Genomic DNA, 18,297 nt, shown 5'->3' with positions numbered 1-18,297 from the left:
GGACCAAGCCCTTGGCAAACCTGCACACAGATATGAGGCAGAGGAGAAGAAATCAGAAAAAGACACAGAAAAGGAGTGCTCAGTGATGTGGGAAGAAAACCAAGAGAGTTGTGATACCAAGGAAGCCAAGAGGAACATTTTCAAAAAGGAAGAAAGGGTCAACTATGTCAAGTGCCTCTGAGAGGCAGATTAAAGGCTGGGAACTGACCACTGTAATTGGCAGGATAAATGTTGCTGATGACCTTGCTGAGGACAGGTGGGGTGGAGTGGACCCACACCAGACGGGAAAGTGGAAGAATGAGCCAGGCGGAAAAGTGAAGACGGTAAATAAAGATCATTCTTTTGAGAAGCTTTACTGGGAGGGGGACCAGCAAAGTATGTCTGTACCTGAAGGACGATGTGAGCTCAGGAGAAGTTGTTGATGGGACAGTTGTTGTTTTAAAGATGGGAGACACTAGAACAGGTGTGAGTGCAGATGGAAATGGTCCAGTGGAAAGAAGTCATGATGTATCAAAAGAAGAAAGAATTGCAGGGTTGCAATCCTTGAGGGAGGAGGGGATAGGCCCCAGAGCATAAATTCTGAAAGGGATTTTTTTTTTTCTATTATAGCAGGAGGGAAGGATGGGTCTGGAAATGAGAGGCAGGTAGAGAGGAAGATTTGGTACCTGGAAGACGAGTCACCTCCAGCTTTGAGTAGAGGGGAGAAAGTACAAATTTGCTGTCTCACAGGAAAGGAAAGCAAACCTCCTAGGAATGCATAGCAGGATTCCCAGTCAGTAGTAAGTACCCACTGAGATTTAAAATGACATCACATTTGGGCTTCCCTGGTGGCGCAGTGGTTGAGAATCTGCCTGCCAATGCAGGGGACACGGGTTCGAGCCCTGGTCTGGGAGGATCCCACATGCTGCGGAGCGACTAGGCCCGTGAGCCACAGCTGCTGAGCCTGCGGGTCTGGAGCCTGTGCTCCGCAACAAGAGAGGCCACGATAGTGAGAGGCCCGCGCACCGCGATGAAGAGTGGCCCCCGCTTGCCGCAGCTATGGAAAGCCCTCGCACAGAAACGAAGACCCAACACAACCATAAATAAATAAATAAATAAATAAATAATTAAAAAAAAAAAAAAAGACATCACATTTTATTTTTTCTGTTGTTCCAGCAAGGTGTGGCTTCCCAAGTCCAGGATCAGAAGACGTGGATAGCTGTTTTCAACCAGGCTTGTGGTTTTGCCAGGAAAATACAACAGAAGGAACAAGAACGAAGGAGTTGAGGGAATTTGCAAAGGAGGGATTATAGCCCCAAAGCATTCATGGTAAGTAAGGAGCAAAGTGGAAAGAGGAGAGGGGCAAAAAATTGTGGGGTCCGTGGTTTTGGTAACGTGCTGTAACCTTTGAGACAAGGGGGTATCTTTGGTGAGCAATGGAGGGTCTCGGTATTCTACACGGCAAAGACAGAGACAACTTCCCGAAAGAAGGAGTGAGCCCATCTGAGGGGAGTGAAGGCAGTGTCTCTTCTCGGAGCACAACCACAGTGCAGGAGGCCTAAAGACCTCCGAATCTGGGAGAAGCGTGAACGGGTGAGTTGGTCTTTCTTTGCATGCAATCTAAGCTTTCCCTGCTGCAGTTAAATCAGGTGTCACCTTCTCGAGTCCCCAAAGCCTAATGAAAAGCAGCTGCTTGTCACCCTCATGGAGTGCCCTTTATTTTAATTGTGAGCTTGTATTAAGTCATTCCTTAAGTTTCTTTATCCTGCTGCAGATCCTATTTCCTCACGATGGTCCTCATAGGCCCTATGATATGACCTTTTGATCATTTCCATGGAACTCTCTGGGATACTAGCAGATACCATAAAAGTTCAATAAGGGGGACTTCCCTGGTGGCACAGTGGTTAAGAATCTGCCATCTGCCTGCCAATGCAGGGGACACGTGTTCAAGCCCTGGTCCCGGAAGATCCCACATGCCACGGAGCAACTAAGCCCGTGTGCCACAACTACTGAAGCCCACGCGCCTAGAGCCCGTGCTCCACAACAAGAGAAGCCACCACAACGAGAAGCCCGCACACTGCAATGAAGAGTAGCCCCCGCTCACCACAACTAGAGAAAGCCCGAACGCAGCAACGAAGACCCAACACAGCCAAAAATTAAAATAAATAAATAAATTTATTAAAAAAAGGTTCAATAAGGGTTCTAATAAAGGTTCAAGAGAACCAGTATGACCAGAGGATATCCTGCTGTGTCTATATCTTTTACCCTGGATTGTATGCTTTGTTTTAATAATTACTTTCCAGGTACTAGTATTCTCTTGTAGGCTTATGTTCAGTTCTGGGTTGTTTCCAAGTATCTTTCCATCCCGCATAGGCATGCACTTGAATCTACACTGGCTCTACGGTTTACTGGCATGTGCTTCTTTCCTACAACTCCCATTATTGGGGCCCATCTTCTATGGGTATTCATTTTTTTAACTTTTTATTTTATACTTAAGTAGAGTTGATTTACAGTGTTAGTTTCAGGTGTACAGCAAAGTGATCCAGTTATACATACACATGTATCTATTCTTTATCAAATTCTTTTCCCACTTAGGCTGTTACATAATATTGAGCAGAGTTCCCTGTGCTATACAGTATGTCCTTGTTGGTTATCTATTATATACAGCAGTGTGTACATGTCAGTCCCAAACTCCCCAACTATCCCTTCCCCCCCACCCTTCCCCCAGGGAAGGGGGGAGAGGAACGAACTTCCCCCTTAAGTTCATTCTCTAAGTCTTTGAGTCTGTTTCTGTTTTGTAAATAAGTTCATTTGTATCATTTCTTTTTAGATTCTGCGTGTAAGAGATGTTATACAATATTTCTCTTTCTCTGTCTGACTTACTTCCCTCAGTACGACATGGGTATTCATGTAACACGTTTTTCCTCTTAGTTTTCATTTCTTGAAACTTTCCCAAGGGGCGTCGTCTGCCAAACTCCATTTGGCCACTGGGCAAGCAGGATCCTCTGACAGTTGGTGCTATTTCCTCTATGACCTAGTTACCCCTCTAGGGGAGAGAAGAAATAGTCCCCATTGACCATTCTCTCTGAATACAGTACAAGACTTGGAATCCTAGAGGTGTTCCGTGTATGGGACTGAGCAGTGTGACAGAGGTCACAATAATTGCTAAATGTGGATCTACTATTTTATCCTTGTATCTAAGATATGACACAATTTTCATGGTGTTACATCTATAACATTATTTTTGAAATAGACTCTGCTGAGGGCTCACTGAGGCCAAATGCTCCCACCCATACAAACCAGTGGAGACCCTGCCCAGTCCCTGCCAGCTGTCTTCCCAAAGTTGATGCCACATCCAGGAACCATCTCAGAATGAGTCTCAGCTCACAGGGCATGCCATCCCACAGCAGCAAGGTGACTTCTGCCAAGACCCTGATGGCTGAGCAAGGCACAGCTAAGCATCTCTTACCTCCATCTGAAACTAAGAGGCCACCCAGCAGACACCACTCATGGTTTAGTCTCTCTCTTGCTGAAACTCTTAGTTTAAATTAAAAAAAAAATAAGTCCAATGGTCTGACTCCTATGATGATGAGATAATTATGGGGTAAGGAAGGAGATTTTCATGATAAAATATGTCTGAAGGGAATTCTTTCAGTTTACCATTTCTAATTGCCCCAATTAGAACATCTTGTCCAAATACCCAATGTCCTCAGAAAGAAGAGGGACGCTGGTGAGCATGAAGGACACACAATGGAAGATGGAGAAAGAAGTAGCATTACAGACACATCTAAACATCAGAAATTAAAATACAGTGTCTCTATTGACTGAATACCTGTTACATATCAAGCACAGCCGTATATCACTTCATTTATCTTTATAACAACACTAGGACTAAAGTATTAAGGCTGACTTAACGAGGTCAAATAACTTACAGCCAGCACAGGACTCATCGGGGATTTGAAGCCTTGTCTACTTGTTTTTAAAAACCATCTTTTAACCAAAGGAAACAACTGAAAGAGACATCCCAGCAGTCTTCCCTGAGCAAAAGAGTGTGGCAAACACACTTAAATGCTACAGATCTTGATGGGATGTGGACCTTCCATGGGAACAGGTAAATCTAGGTGCCCTGGGAGTTTACTGGGGATGCTTTATAAGGCCTATAGGATTTTGTTTTTAATTAAAGGCTTTTCTGATCACCAAGTATTGTTGACTTTTGGGATTTTAAGGGTTTTAATATCTATCTATCATCTATCTATCTATCTATCTATCTATCTATCTATCTATCTATCTGTCTTCTCTCTCCATGCCACTTCCACTGTCTTTTTCTCTCTCTAAGTTTCTGTTTGTCTCTATATATGCCTCACTCTTTCTATGTTTTCCTAGCTCCAGGGGGCCAAAGGGGGCTGTTTATTAAGGAAGTTCAGTTTCAGTCTCCAGAAACTTAGAAGGTTAGGCCCAGAGTGAGGAGGCAGAAAACTGGTTTTACTCCAAGCTCAAGGGAGAGAGATTAAATAATAAGGAACACATGTCCTAGATTTTCTAAAACGTGACATTTTGAATGCTGTGGTCCACTGTCCACACAAACACACCTGCACTTGTTGGAACTTTGGGGCCAACTTCCGGTTCACCACATAGTTTCTCCATGAAAAGATAACCTCAGACTTCCTTCCCTGGCATCCTCCCAGGTCACCATATTCAGAAAGAAAGGGAAGCGAGCAAAATGTGTCCCAAGGCCATGAAGCATGGACAATTTTACACACATTCCAGAACTTAATCATTGGTATCGCCTGTAGTTGATAAAACCCAAGCTAAGAGAGAAGAAACAAACTGCTCAAGGCCACATAACAGGTGGTAGAATCAGGACTCAAACCAAGGCCCCTCTAGTTCTAAACCCCGTGCTTTGCTCAGCGCTGCAGGAAGTTAGAACAAGATGCTGCCCAGGGATAAAGACCGTGCTTCTGGAGGGTGCTCCTCTGGTGCCTTACATCTCAGAAAAGGAGTACGGTCTTCAGCAAAAGGAGGTCAGAACCCCAACACGAGTCCTCATGAAAGCTGGTAAGAGCAGAACCTGAGTTGCAGCTGCTCAGGAGAGCTGGTTCACACGAGGGGACATGAAGAGAGACTGGAGAGAAGGGACACATGACATCCTAATCATCTATCCATAGCTTCCTCATCCTACAAGACTCTAGGTTGTGCGGGGTCCCCTTGCAGCTTCCCTATGCTGGCTGGGGGTGGGTACAGCAGCCATATGCCCACCGTCCCCCCTTCACTGCAGTATGCCACCAACCAACGTTGAGCCATGCTAAGGCAATCAGGCCCAGACATAGTTACTAAGACAAGCCTTATGAAAATGACGTTAGTGGACATCAAAATGGTTAAATGTTGGCAATTTTTTGTGGTCCACTCAAATGCTGTAATCATGATCATCAGTTATGATCTTCCTAATCATGCAGAGCACAGAGCTCAGGTCAAAAGAGGTTGCTGCCTGGACACCCACCCATCCGCGTCTACGCGGGAGGAAGTGTTGTCTCTGTGATTCTGGAGAGCCAGCCGGTAAAAGAGGAAGGTCAGATCTACTAAGTGATGTCAGGGTCAACATGGCAACTGATGCAACAAATCCAGAACCACGACTTCCCACCCAGAGTAGGGGAGCACGGTGTTGGCACTGTGCCTGTGTCCTGTGCTTGGAAGAGTGGAACAAAGATCACCCAGCAGCCTGTGAGCAGCTCATATTAATGTGTAGATGCCATTCTTGTAGGTGTTAACTGCGAGCTTAGCTTGAATTAAGGGTTTTGGGGGGGGGGACCACTTAATTACTGCTGGTTTTGAGATGTCTATGTGAGTACCGTTGGCACAGATGCGGCAATGTGGAAGACTAGGAGATGGGGTCACACTTATCTGTGTTCCTATGGAAACTATTGGAATATTTGTTTTATACGGATTTTGATTCACTTTCCAAACATGCTACTAAAGAGAGCCCCTCAACTGCCAAGCAAGTGTTTGTAGCTTGTGCAGTGGCAGAATGGGCCAGAAGCTCAGGGTTGTGACCTGCTTAAAAAATAAAGTATCTTGAAATAAAAAGGAAAAAAAAAGAACAGGGCCGGTCCCAAGAGTCACACTCTCCCTCACCCCATCACTGGCTTCTGAGTGAGCTGACCACATAAGGACCACGACCTGCCCCATCACACTTCTCAGTGTTGCGGAGTCACGGGGTGAAGGAGGCTGTGTTTGCACAGGTAAGAGGAGGGGACTGACAGCCATGCTTCCGAGGCTTAAAGCCCCACCCTATGTCTAGTTTCTGTGTGCACCGAACTACTGTCCACTTCAGTTTTCTCAACTGGAAAAATCATGATGAATGTAGCACGCTCTTCACAGAAACATTGTAAAAACTAACGAAAATAATGCATACATGGCAATTAGGATCATACCTAGTACCTAGTAGGCAGTCAGTACGTTTAAACCATTGTTATTATTGGAGACTATTCTCTCCGGTTGCAAAGCCTTGAAATCTTTACATAAAACTTATTGCAGGTCTGTTCCAACTCTCAGTATTCAGAAGAGCCACTCTGTCTCCCTTCTACCACTCAGCTACCCATGAATTAAAGAGGACAGGACAGGTCCAGAGGGAGGTAACTGTGGTTCCCATGGGTTCTAGCTTGGAATGAATATCCTGGCAGAAGACTCAGGATGGATGCCTTCTTCTTAAAGGGCAATGGACCTAGCTTGGGGTGGGATGTGAAGAGGGAACAAGAGTTTAAGAGGGATTCAGAATCCACATGTACATCAAGCATTGTGAGCAGATGAAACAGGTATTTCTCAGCATATACGGCTTGTGTTATTTCCAAGTACACAGGGAGGCTGCTGCATTTGATTTCATATACACTGTTTACAAGCGCTTCAGAATTCATGGTAGCTCTTATTGTGTTTTTTCTCAACCACAATATTTTATTTTATATTAAAAATAAAATTATTTTTTTGTGGACACCCAAGACATTTTCAAGCCCTTTTATTTAGAAATTCTAAAGACTGGCATTGAATGGAAAAAACATGAGACCAGGAGGCAAGAGACCTGACTTGCGGCCTAAGTGCAGCTCTTCTGACAGTCCATGGGACCTAGACTCACTTCATCTCTCTCTGCCTCAGTTTCCCTGAGGGTATTAAGAGAATTGGTGGCAATGGGATTTCTAGTGATCTGGTCTAAGGAAACAATCCTAAAGCTGGAATAAGGCTATATTCATGGAGATGTTCACTGAAACATTATTTATAACAGCCCCCAATTAGAGCAACATAAATGTCCAAACATAGGGTAATGGTACTGTACATCTACTTGATACAATGTCATGAAACCAATTAAAATTATGTTCCCTAATACTAAATAACGACATGGAAAATTGCCTCTGATCTATTCTTAAAAGAAAAAATGAGATATAAATGATAAGATTACAGCTATATAATAAAAACTACAGCAGAGAATAAGGGAAGAATGGGAAGAAAATACATTAAATGTAATTGTGCGTGAGTGACTTTAAATCTTTTTAAAGCTATTTTTGTATGTGTCCAAATTATATTTAATAAGGATACATTACTTAAACTAAACTAAATACATCAATAATAATCAGCTGAGAGAGTTAAGTGTTTTCTAAGGCCTTTAGTTCTAAAATCCAACTACAGCCATGAAGATTTAAAGAGACCACAGATTTGCGAAAGCCTTTTCAAATGTGTACAGCATTGCACCATCATAAGGCCTTATTATTATTAACTTGTACCAAGTAAGAACTGACACAAATCCATTAATAAAGCAAAGGAGTGAAATGAGAAGGAGGAAGATGACACAATATCCCGCTTGCTGTTAGAGCTCTTTTTGGCCTGAGTATTCTTGATGCAGCCTTTGCAGGAAGGAATTTTACACAGCTTTTTGCTGTGCAGCCCTCTCTGCCCTTTGTGCAGACATGATTGTCAAGCAGGTTTTATTGCATTGTCAAGTGATGGGCAGAACAGATGGCCAAAGCCCAGCCCGGGGACTGGTGTCTGCTTGGGGTGTCAGTGATGCTTGTGGCGGGGAGGGGAGGCATGGCGGTCCCTATGAGGATGGGCCTTGGGACCACACAGAGGGGAACACTAAGCATGGTGGGCTTCCCTGTAGAAGACCCCACGGAAACTCACTTCCACACCGTAATGCCCACATGAATGTAAGCACACTGAGGAAGGAATCCAGGAAAGGAAGTTTTTAGCCCAAGTCAAAGGTCACTAGTTACAATACATGCCAGTACACGAGCAGCTGCTAGATTATGTCTATATTTCATCCAAGGTATATCACCTAATCATCATTCATCAAGGTGGGGGGAGGGAGACAAGATGAAGTGATACCAAAAAAACAGAAAAAAAGCTGGACTTAAATTCTAGAGGTCTGGGTTTGACCTGTGACCCTGCAGTGTACAAGCTACATGAACCATGAACTACCATACTACCTCTTTGAGCCTCAGTTTACTCATGCATGAAATGAGGTGAACCTACTTTGGAGAAGCATTAAAAAGGATCAGGTGCCTTGTACCCCACAGGTCCTAAGGGGTCATCTCAGCTCAACCGCTGGATTTGAGGTCTCCTTGAAAATAAGGTCAAGCCCATGGTTTGAGTTTCCAAATGCCTCGCACATAGGTGCATGGTATCAAGAGAAATCAGAGTCAAAAATGAATTAAATATACACTTTCTATTCTCCTCATCTACCTGTGTTTTCTTTTGTTAGAGTTCTAAACTCTAGGCCATGTTGCTTCACAAGACAAGGAGAATTTAAGAGCTCAGATGGTCAAAGGGACCAGTTTGTCCCTGTCAGGCCTGAGTCCCTGCCATGGCCCTTTGGGGTTGGCAAGAAAATCACAGGCTTTATTAGGTCAAGGAGCCTTATAAACATGAAGTCCAAAAATAAGAGACCTGAGGCTCAGAGAGGTGAAGTTGCTCAGAGTTGCACAGTTAATAAGTAACAGAGTGGATGCTCAAATTTAGATTCCCATCCTTCCCAATTTAACATTCTTCCTGCTACGGAGATTTTGATGATTCAAAATATACTTTTCTGGCTTGAGAAAGAAGACATAAATGGAATGGCTATGAGGTTTGAGAGCACATACGCGGGTATGAATGACTCCAGGGTAAGAGGGCAGGATGCACGTGTGGAGACGCAGGGAAGGGCAAGACCTGACACTTTGCATCGATACCACAGTTTTAAAAGTTTAGTACAATTTCAACTCTATTTACTCCCTGCGGATTTAACCACATTTGCTAGGCAGGACAGACATGGGCCCCGTTTTGTAGATGTGGAGGGAGGTGAAATGTTTTGCCCAAAGTCTCAGAGCCGATTAGTGGCAAAAAGTAAGGCGGGTGGCGAACTCTCGTGACACAGAGAGGATTCTTCACGTGATGTGACCCCTTTTAGCGGCTCATGTGCTGTGTGTCTGTGAGTGTTGGAAGAGCCACATGGGCAGTTCTCGGCCCCAGTTACCCCTGGACACTTTTGTGCCCTGTCACCTTTAGGAGCTACCAAACCACATCAGGACCCTGGGTGAGCAACTCCTCAGAGGTTGTTGCCTTGGCCCCGGGAGTCCAAAGACATCAGAGTGTGTTTATTTGCCCAGAACTTTAAGTCACTGGGCACTTTTGCTACAGATAAATATAGGCAACCACAGAACAAACTGAGTAGACATCTGGTGCTGGGGATAGGGGGTGGAGGACAAAAGAACAGAAGAAGCCAACCAGGCTTTATCAACTCCTCCATGCCTTTCCCCCAGCGGGCCAGCACCGATGCACCAGCCACTTGCCTCTTTACAGTTTTAACTAAAAGAAGCATTACAGAGGTGAATTAACATTTAAAAAGAATGTAAAAACTCAGAGCTGTTCTAATGATGATTAATGGAGAGCTATAAGGGGGCCGTGACCTGCCAGTGTCATTAAATGGATTGGCAGGTTTCTGAGCATTAATTATAAATAGCCACAGGAGTTCTCCCGCTTAACAGAATAATGATAAATCCAAGTCTCCGAGAGAGAAGAAGAAGAAAGGAAAGCAAAAAGGGGAAAGAAGTTTGCCCGTACATGTCCGCCCGTGTGTTGGGAGAAGACAGCCAGGGAGCAGAGGGAATGAGATAAATGATAAATTAGACCCTGCCAGTCAATCACATTTCCTAAATGTTTTATGTCCCCAAAGCTATAAAAGCAATATTCCTTCCTGCCCTTATTGGCACCATTTCTGTACGGCAATCACATCAGTTTCCTTGGGGATTTCAACTGAAATGTGCTTTGCCTTTTCTTTTCGTATTTACTCTCCAGCCTGCGACCAAGCGAGGGTCAGAGTCCGCATACAAATGGGCAAGAGAGAGACCCGGTGACCCGGAGAGGCGGGCAGGGGAGCGAGGGGCTGGCAGGGGGCCCTGGCTCCACTGTGCCCACAGCAGAGGCGGGGACGGCAGAGGCCAGGCGCTCTGCTTCCTGTCCTGGGATCCTGGGGTGGCCTCAGCCAGCGAGGAGGCCCAGGCCTGCCGCACGGCCCACGGCGAGGGCTCAGCGGAAGCCTTGCTGACTCCACACGTGCTGCGAGGACAGGGGTGGGTTTTGGTCCACTTTCCTCACCGCTGCCTGATCAGAACCTAGAGCAGAGCCTGGTGCGTCAGAGGCGCCCCGTCAATATTTGTCGAATGAGAGCGTGAAGGAAGGAGTGATGAACACGTTTATCCGTGACTAGAATGCACGGCGGGGCCCTGTGGAGAAGCCACGTCAAGTGCAGGCACCTGGGCCCCGCGGAGCCTCCGGGCCACGGGCATTCAGGTCCTGGGCACGGTCATCGGCTCTGCTCTTCCCTGGAACGCTGGGAGGCCAGCTTCCTCCTAGCCTGCTCTTTGAAAACACACTCAGATTCCCTGCGTTTTGGGGCTGGAAGGGAACCCAGGGAGGTGAAGGGGCTGGTCCAAAGTTACTCAACTAACCAGTCTAAGAGCCAGCACTGGGTCCCTTCTAGGGTCTTCTCCCTTACACAGCACACTGCCTCTCTCCCTCCCCACCGTGACCTCCAAATCTGCTGGCAAAACAGTCTCAGCCAGCCAGCCGGCCCTGCATCCCTGCATCAGGGAAAGCTGGGGCCATGGATGGGCGGGTCTCCCTGGAGCTCTACCTGCCAGGGGACTGGGTTTAGGTTATTACCTGTGGTGGAAGAGAGAGGGAGACGGAGAGGGGTCAGGAGAAGGAAAGAAAGAACGAACCCTAAACTAGCATTTGGAATAATGGGTAGTCCTGGATGATGTTATATTTTGCGTGTTGGTACTTTTCAAGGCTTTCCCCTGCAAGTCATTATTTCGGCTGATTGGAAAACGGTGTTGAAAGACCTGCTTCTCTGGTACCATTTTCTTCATATCCTATTAGTTGCAATACAGTTACAGAGAATACATCAATTCCTAGCCTGCCCGCTGCTGCTGCCAGAGCCGCCTATTAAAAAGCGGCCTTATTAATGGAATTGTACATCTAGGATTAATCGGCTTGCGTGGGCCATTTACATTTCTCATTCCACAAGCACTTTTGTTTGCTTAATAGTCTGAAGGAAGTAGGAAATGACACAACAAAAGCCTCTCCCAATTGCCACGCCGTATCACTGGTGGATGTAATACCCCCTCCTCCTTTCATCTTGAAGTGCTGCCCAGGGATAAGATCTAGCACGTGCCACTGGGGAGAAGCAAGACGGCGGCGCGATTGGTGGGGGAGGGGAGCGGGGAGAGGCCTGGGCCAAGGAAGGTGTGTGAGCTTTGGGGAAGGAGCCCAGGCTCCTGTTCAATGTTCACGAGAGACACGCACGGGGGCAAAGGCCCAGGAAAGCAGGATCCCGGTAGGGTGACCGGGAGGGGGACCCCGCATTCGCGAGATGGATGTACCCTACCTTCACCATGAGCGGCTTCAGCAAGCTGTGCTTTATCCAGGTGGAGCTGCTGTCCTGGTCGGGTTCCTGCCACGCACACAGTCCTCCGTCCATCTCCCACTCACGGCTCAGGTGCGTCGGCCCCAAGTCACTCCACTCCTGGGCCGAGCAAAGCATAGTTTCTTGCGAGGGGGAGTGTGGGAGCCGGTGGAGAAGAGCACACATGTCCACTGGGCTTGCTTTCTTCTGTTGCTGTGGAGGTGGAGGCCTCAGGGCTGACAGCTGGGGGCTTCTCTTCACAACTTGGGGGAGGAGAGTTAAACAGCATCACGGCGGAGTACTTGAGTTCACTGGATTCCGAGGGCCCAGGTAAGAGGCCGCTGTCTCTGCAGCCGCAGTCTGCCCAGGGGTCCCAGAGAGATGCCAGCCCTCTGAGTGGGCCCAGCGCGACAGCAGGGGAGTGGTGCTGAGATGGGAACAACGGAGGCGAGGATGCTGCAGTCCCCCACCCTCGTCTCTGTCACTCTCTGGAGGATGCGGGGGTTACACTCTGACCCAGGCAGGGGCAGACATTTACCCCCAGAACACGCTCCCTGCAGGCAGTTTCCTGGGACATCAGAGGGAGGTTGAGGCATCCCAGGGAAAAGTCACTCAAAAATCTTAGACCTCGAACCTTCTAATCAAACCCTGTCCCCAGAGAATCCAGCCTGTGCTGAGCAGAATGGGGCCTGGGAGGAGAGGAGCATACAGGTGCGTAGGTTCTGCACTGGTGGGGCTGCAGCATTAAACCACAAGCGGGGAGTCCAGTCTGAAGAAGGACAGAGAACGGATCTCCTCTCCCCGGGCGGGAGACACACTTCCCAGCCAGGGACAGCTGCCCCCCTGCCCACCCTCTACTCCTGTCCTCTCTTCCACCTGCTCCAGGAGGCGATGCTTATAAGGGCTCATCCTTTCGACGACGATGCCTTATTGCATTTGCTTCTCTTTTCGTCTCTGGCTGGCTGGCTGGCTGGCTGGCTTCCGCCATGACCCACGGAGGTCTATGCAGGTCGAAAATGATGGACAGCTGAGGCGTATGAAGCCTCAAGCCCCTTCCCAGCCAAGGGCTCTGGTTCAAAGAGAGGGCTCCAGTCTCGGAAGACGTTACTGCAGCAGCCAGGTCCGTGATGTTCAAGTGCTGTAATATAGTATGACTTTTCGCCTTAATGGAATTTTTCTAGCCCGCTAGGAAAAAAAGACTCCATTAACCACACTACAAAGGCCCCTACTTATTAGTATTTTAGAACAGTGGCAAAACATGTCGTGAATCTAATTATTGCTGACAAATATGAAAATTGAAATCAAAGTTGAATTTTCAGCTACAGTGCCTCATATGCCAGCCTTCTCCAACTCTAGCTATTGCGTCAACACATTTATTCTTCCAATAGTTTCAGCAGAAGATAGCTGATTTTCCCTCTCCCCACTCGCTCCCAGCCCCCGCCAGGCCCCACGCCCTCCCCGGCTTGGACCCTATATATTTTGAAACATTAAATCTGACATATTCATCTTGGTGGTTGGCACTAGCTAACTAACTGCATGTTTACCTGTCACGGATGCAGGAATGGGCTGAGCTGGGATGCTGCCACCCTCCACCCTCTCTCCTCTCGCCCCCAATCCTAGCCTTCTTTTCTGCAGATAAAAGTCATTTGACTGATTTCAAATTCCTCGTGATATCAGGACAGAAAAAAAAAAAAAGGACTTGTCAACACCTTTCTTTCTTTCCCCTATTAAGCATACTGTAAAAATCAATCCCTTTTGTCACTTCACTCTGCTTGCGAGAATGTTTAATGGATGTCAAGGGAGCTAATGATCGCTGGTAGAAAATTCATTTTAGATTTGCTATTTATAAAGTGCTCAGTACTCAGGTGGGAAATTAACATGAGGCAAGGAGCCGGCTGGGTGGGGGAGGGTGGAAGGGAGAGCCGGCCCTGCCAGGCTGGCATGAGCTTTGTGTAGGTGGCACCCAAGGCGTTCTGTGGGCAGATGACACATGGGTCAGAGGTGCTGTAGGGTTCAGTGAAAAGAGCATAGGCTCTGGAAACGTCTGGACCCTGGCGAGCTGACTTTTCTGAGCCACAGTTTTGTCAGCAATAAAATCCTATCGGCAACACCTGGCTCACAAATTGTAGAAAGGATTAAATAAAATATCACACATAAAACATTTACCAGTGCCTGGTACTGAGAACTAGGATGTGTTTAATAAATGTTCGGTTTCTTTCCCCACAGCCCCAAAGCCCCACGAGGGGACCAGGGCAGGCAGTGGTCAGCCCAGAATTGCTCCAGGATCTGGAACTGGCCAGGGCTATCCCTCACAGGCAAGCCTGCAGAAGAACCTGGGGCGTCCAGGTGATCACATTACCCAGTGGTTCTCAAACTAGAGCAACGGCGAGCATCAGAATCACCTGAAGGGCCTCTTAATCCGCACACTGCTGGGCCTCTCTTCAGAGTTTCTGAGCGTTTACAGGTCTGGGGCCGGGTAGGGCCTCCGAGTCGGCATTTCTGACAAGTTCCCAGGCGGCGCTGACCACTCTGAGAAGCACTGTGATAGCCGCATGTTGGGGACCGTCCCCTGAGGGACGAAGTGGAACCACCACCAAACCAGCACCCCCAGATGTAACAAGTCCATCCCCACCTGACTGACCCCCGCCCCTCAAACCAGTCTGGGACTCAGAATTGTCAAGCAAATCAGCAAATGCTAGTTCATTCCCTCCCAAAATTTACCTCGCTGGTCAAGCAGAAGAGGCAGGTGCTGGGTTCATTGTCTGGTTTGCGTCAATGCAGAGCCAAGCCTCTGGGTAGTTGGTGCCTCAAGCGCTCGGGTGGGTCAGCCCTCCTGGCCCCCAACGTTGTCCCAGTGGCACATGGAACTCCAGGTCAGAAAGCGCCGGTCCACTCCTCACCTTTCTTCTAGTTTCTCCTCTTCCTGGCCTTCCCCTGGATACTTCTCTGTTATATTTGGATTAACTGCAAATCTCCTTTGATTACTCACTGTGTTGAAACAGACAGCCTGTTGCCACGTGTTTGATGACTGAACCCCCGGGGGAGTTCCTATTTGCAAGGCAGCCAGTTACCGAGCACTCGGCCTTACAGGCGCTCCTTGAGCTGCTAATTCATTGTCTAAGAAGTTGCTTTGCAGTTTCTGATTTTTCAATAATAGGCTTCTCACGAAGCCTTTAAGCTTCAGAAATAAGCCGAAAACTGCTTTTTCCGTCATTTACATAAACACCAGTGGATCAGGGGGAAGAAAAAGGGAATAGTTTTGCCTGTTATTCCTGGGGCTCTGGAAGCCTCTATGGGTAGCGTGTCAAGGCTGCAGGTCTGGAAAAGTGCCGTGGGAAGTGTGCGGCTCCCAGAACACCTGACACCCCGGCGAATGGTAAAATCCTGAAATTTCTCCTGACGCCCGGGTTTCCGCTTCGCGGAGCTGGGCGGATATTCTGGGCGCCAGCAAATTGTTCTGTCAGCAAGCGGCCCCCTCAGCTGCATCCCATTAGGATGCCTGTCACTCATCCCCCAGTCTTTGAACCACAGCCCCGCCCTCTGAGGTGGCATCCTGCCACCTGGGACAGGTAAGGGAGGGGGGTGGCTGTAGAAAAGCTGTCAGGAGGCGCAGCCTGGCGGGGGAGGGGATGCAGTCTCCCTGAAGCTGCCCCTCATTTCTGTTGTCGGGGGTGTGGATCCAGGGCGTGGACCATAGTAGGTGCTCAGTTTTCTCAACAGAGGGGAGGGACTTTCTGGAACATGGGCCATTTTCAACCACCATCTGTTTCTCTCTCTGTCTCCCTACTTATCTTTCTCTCCCAAATGTAGATTTTACAAATAATCCAATGAGCCAGAAAGAGCAGCCGTCCTTTTTTTCCCCTGCCGAACCATGTACCTCCCCATTAAAAAGAAAATAAACTGTGAAAACTTACTTTCACTGTTTAGTCTCCTAATTCTGATCAGGCTATTTTCCTTAGGTACCGAACATGTATGGACCAAAAATAGGGTGCCAGATAAAAACAGAACAAAAATAAGATGCCCAGTTCGATCTGAATTTCAGATAAATAGCAAATAATTTTTTAATATAAGTATGTGCTATGCATAATTAAAAGTTATGCGTTGTTTATCTGGAATTTAAATGTGTTGGGCATCCTGGATTTTTATTTACTAACTCTGGCAACCCGAGCAAAAGGGAATTTGCATTTACTTACATAGTCTACATATTTCCATAGCTTCCATACCACGAAGCTTGCTTTGTCTGGTGGTTCTTTCCTAAGGTGGGAATATTCCAGAGAAACCGAGACCCCTCCCATGAGGCCCACAGAGCCCTGAGGGGCGGCCCTTCCAATCAGAGCTCCTCACCTGTGCGGCATGACTGCTTCATGTCAGCGGTTCTCGAAATGTAGGGTGACTCGCCCGCCAGAAGGGCTTCTTGAGACGCAGGGAGCTGCCTTTTAGAAAGTCCCAGACTTTCTGATTCAGGGACTTTGCTCAGATCAGACTGGACGGAAGCCCTGGACTCCAAGGCCAACTCCTAACAAGGAAACCTCTGGGAGGGATCCTCTAAGGATAGAATCAGTGGGTTAAAGCAGGTCCCAAAACCCTGTTGTTCTCCTTTTTCAGCTTTTTAAGTTCTCTTCCTGGCCATCTTCTGTCCGTCCCTCTCAATGTTGAAACAAGTGTGTGCAGGGTTGCACGGTGTTGAACCTGCAGGAAGGACATACCCGGCAGAGAGCAGCTCTGCCAGGTCACCGAGAGGTGAAAGGGTGTCAGTGTCCTGTCAGTGTCTATAGTCAGTTTCTGGGTCAGTGTCTATAGTCAGTTTCTGGGTCAGTATCTACGGTCAGTTTCTGGGTCAGTGTCCAGGGTCAGCGTTGGGGTCAGTGTCCAGGTCAATGTCCAGGTCAGTGGGGCTGGAGGGCCATATGAGGAGGACTCTGGGAGACAGAACAGGACCGAGGCTGGGGCAGGATAGGGGAGGGTAGGGAAGGACCCTGCCAAGTTAAGGAACTCTGGCTTTATCTTGAGAGCCCTGTGGGCTAGTGGAGATTTTTAGCAAATGACCGAAGTGGCAAAATTTGTTTTTGTAGCAAGGTAATTAATGATGGACAAGATGGAGGACGGGCTGAACTGGGAGGCAAACTGGTAGCAGGAGACCTGTTCAGACACAGCGTTAGTCCACGGACAGTGCCGGCAGCCTGAGCCGACAGTGAGACGCAGGGACAGTGCAGAGACAGAATGCGAGCGAGTTGTGAGCGACTGCGGGAGTGGGAGGGGGGAGGGGAGGGAAGGGGGTGCAGATGCCCTCATGGGGAGGGACAGACACGAACGCCTACACTGTTCAGAAACCTCCTAAGATCCTTGGCTTTACTTTTCCAGTAGGAATTGAGTGACAAGTTTCCCAGGATAATTCAAGTAAACGTGCAAACTACATTCTAAGGAAGTTTAAATATCCCATTTACAGATGAGGAAAATAAAGCCTTCAGGAAAAAGAAAAAAAACCCTCAATTTCTGAAGTTAGAGTTAATGATGGAACTGGGATGAGAAAAGGATATTCTGGTCGATGTGGAAATCAAGAAATATATTTTACTCAGATAGGTTCTGTAAACTGGCAATGTAAAACTCTACCTTTGTAATTCCTTGCAGAGTTAATTAATGTGAGAACTGAGTTAGAGATGAGCTCTGACCATGTCTGGGAGAAGGTCTCTCCGTCTCCTAGACGGTGGGGCAAGAACCAGGAAAAGAGATGGAAATAAGTTGGGGGGTAGGTCATATCGTATCTTACAAATCCAGAGAAAAGAGGAATGTAGCCAATATTTTCTAATAACTATAAATGGAGTATAGCCATTAAAAATTATGAATCACTCTGTTGTACGCCTGTAACATATAACATTGCACATGAGCCACCACACTTCAACAAAAAATAATGATAACAATCATTTTAAAATCCAGAGAAAAAAGAATGTTGTGAGGAAGGGAGTGGTTAATACTACGTGGAATCCCTCTGATTTGCTGTCCAGTGCCCTCCACCACTATGTAAACAACTATGTTCAGTCCTTTTCTGCTTCCTGGAAAAGCCAGCTTACAGAGCTATAGGCATAAACAGGAACCTGTATACGCATGCGTGCAGACACAGACCTTCCTCGAATTATACTCAGAGAAAATAAAAACGATCAAACATAAACTTCTTCTGCTTCCTGCCACTAAGCTTAGAACTTTGGGGGCTTCCCTGGTGGCGCAGTGGTTGAGAGTCTGCCTGCCGATGAAGGGGACATGGGTTCGAGCCCTGGTCTGGGAAGATCCCACATGCCGCGGAACAGCTGGACCCGTGAGCCACAACTACTGAGCCTGCGCATCTGGAGTCTGTGCTCCGCAACGAGAGAGGCCGCGATAGTGAGAGGCCCGCGCAC

At 47.5% G+C, this 18,297-nt stretch overlaps 1 protein-coding gene across 1 annotated transcript in view; it reads right to left on the bottom strand.

Annotated features, from left to right (window-relative positions):
* NTM (neurotrimin) overlaps positions 1-18,297 on the bottom strand; it is a 931,513-nt gene that overhangs the window by 897,845 nt on the left and 15,371 nt on the right. The window lies entirely within an intron of this gene.

Source organism: Balaenoptera acutorostrata, chromosome 9 (genome assembly GCF_949987535.1).
Source record: "Balaenoptera acutorostrata chromosome 9, mBalAcu1.1, whole genome shotgun sequence".
NCBI lineage: Eukaryota > Metazoa > Chordata > Mammalia > Artiodactyla > Balaenopteridae > Balaenoptera > Balaenoptera acutorostrata.
Note: the sequence above shows the minus strand (reverse complement) of the source record. Positions and strands in the feature narration are given on the sequence as shown.